Raw genomic sequence first — 2428 nt, 5'->3', positions numbered from 1 at the left:
TATTTTTAGTAGAGACTGGATTTCACCATGTTGGCCAGATTGGTCTGGAACCCCTGACCTCAGGTGATCCTCCCACCTTGGTCTCCCAAAATGCTGGGATTACAGGCATGAGCCACCATGCCTGGCCTGCATTTCTACCAAGCTGTCAGGTGATGCTGCTGCTGCTGGTCCACAGACCACACTTTACGGAGCAGCATCTGGTGGGAAAGAATGAGCAGTGCAAGAGGAGCGTTCCTTCTTTGCCTTCTGTCTAGGGCAGGGGCTGAGTTCGTCATACCATTTTGTATATTGACCAAGTCTTTTTTTGAATGTTTACTTTATGGCAGGCATCATGAAGAGATACAACAGGGAAGAGGGCGATCGTGGTTCCTGCCTTACTGGAACTTACAGCATCTTGGGGGCACAGATCATAAACACCGGAATCTGAAAATTATCCTTTGAGGAAGGCTGAGCAAGAATTAATTCCCCTATTTTTTAGGTGAGGAGATGGCATCTCAGAGGGGCTACATGACTTGCTGAATGTTGCCCAAATGTTAAGTCACAGGCCTTGAACTCAGGACTTCTCAACTCAGAATCCGGCCCCCCTTCCCTGGCTGTGAGTCATCTCAGCTTCATGGACCTGCGTTGAGATGGGAGAGCTACAGGCCCTGTAGCTGCCAATGGGTGAAAGCTGCGGGCTTCATCCCTGTGTATGTAAGGAGAGCTTAGACAGACGGACAGATGGGTAGGCACTCATACTTACACCCCCGCACGTGGACTCTCAGTTCCTAAGACCTGGATAGGCACAGAGTTTCATAGTGAGTCACTTCCCCTCCTTTCTTCTCTGTTCACTTATTCCTATTCTCTCATTTCCTCTAATATTTGGCTTCCTTTCTGTTCACTTCTCCCTGTTCTCTCATTTCCTCTAAAGCTTTGGCCCTTACACAGTGCGAGATCTGCTTAAGTGATGGTCATCCCTTCCAATCAATATGGCGGCTTCATCTCAATGGCAATCCCTGGAGACCTTGGTGACCAAGGAGGAGCGTACCAGGAGCAAATTATGAGAGACCTTCGCTGAAGCATGATCAGCTTGGTTTCTGGCTTCTTGGTTCCTTGGTTCCTCTTGACCATGTGGTAGGGAAAATCTCTGCTTTCTCTACTACTGAGTTTCTCTGACACTCTAGTGGTGACCAAAACCAGCCGCAAATCTGACTCAGCGGGTTCATACAATGCTAGGTTGGTGAGATGAGCCCTCTCCTGAGTCAACAGTCTCTCTTCTCCGTTCTCATGGGGGAGACAGAACATGAGCCCCCAGGAACGGAGCAGCTCCTGGACCCCACTGGATCAATAAGGCTCATTCTTCTAGATCTCAAATGCCCATGGCATGTTCTTCCAAAGGGCAATTGTAGAAACAAGCAGATCACTCCCCCCAAAAGACCCATTCCCATGTTTACCAATTGAAAAGTATGTCGCTTATGGTAAGTTTTCAGGACATGAGAATGGTCAGCAGTCTTGATTTTATTGCAGTGAATAAAACATCATAAAAATGGATCAGTTCCACTGGTGGTTTAAATGATTGAGATTCATTCCAGTGTAGCAACAAAAGTTTCGGTAGATATTACCCCCATTTAATTCTCACAGCAACAGTATTGCTGCTCTGTTTTTCAGAGGTGGATAAATTTGCCCAGGGACAGGCAGCTGGTAAGTGCACAGTGAGGGTTTAAATCTAGCACTCTGCTTCCAAAGTGTGGTCAGTTTCACCCATGCTGCTCTGCCGCTGTGTTTTAGGCACTTGACCTAAGTCAAGAATGAGCAGCCTCTCTAGCCTAGGCCTAGTTTTTTTACTCTTTGAAAATAAGCCAGAAATTTCAGATCATTACAAATACCTTCCCTACAGGGCAGGGCTGATCAAACTGAAGTGTTATTCTCTGCTCTTTTATTCTCGGCTTTAAACCAAAGATTATGCAACACCCAGATAATATCTTCTGCTTGAGTGGCTTTCGCTCTCTGCTTTCAAGATGATGCTGGGTAGATCTAGATATCTCGCTTGTTTGGAAATTAGACACAGGTGGGGTAGGATGCTGTGCTTTCCCAAGTTGGCCTCAACTGTATCTCCTATCCATGTGCTCTTCTTACCATGTGACCTAGATGCCCCCTTCCCTCCAGTAGTGGGGTCTACATCCCCCTCAACTTCAAACCTGTATGGATCTTTGTAATTGCCCTGGCCAGGTATGGCAGGACTGTTGCCATGTGACTTCTTCATTTTATTTTCAGAGACAGTCTTACTCTGTTGCCCAGCCCAGTGTTATCATAGCTCACTGTAGCCTCAAAGTCTTGGGCTCAAGCAATCCTCCTGCCTTAGCCTCCTGAGTAGTTGGGACTACAGGAGTACACCACCACATCTGGATAATTACAATTTTTTTTTTCTTTTTACTTTTTTTTTTTTTTT

At 46.3% G+C, this 2428-nt stretch overlaps 1 long non-coding RNA gene across 1 annotated transcript in view; it reads left to right on the top strand.

Moving 5' to 3' along the window:
* The window catches only part of LOC108306031, a 6795-nt gene extending 5682 nt beyond the window's left edge, over positions 1-1113 (top strand). The window contains exons 2-3 of the long non-coding RNA XR_001825978.2: positions 479-797; positions 911-1113. This is a non-coding gene — a long non-coding RNA (uncharacterized LOC108306031). The remainder of the gene's footprint in view (positions 1-478; positions 798-910) is intronic.
* The last annotated feature ends 1315 nt before the right edge of the window (positions 1114-2428 follow it).

This window comes from Cebus imitator, unplaced genomic scaffold, assembly GCF_001604975.1.
Source record: "Cebus imitator isolate Cc_AM_T3 unplaced genomic scaffold, Cebus_imitator-1.0 Scaffold69, whole genome shotgun sequence".
NCBI lineage: Eukaryota > Metazoa > Chordata > Mammalia > Primates > Cebidae > Cebus > Cebus imitator.
Note: the sequence above shows the minus strand (reverse complement) of the source record. Positions and strands in the feature narration are given on the sequence as shown.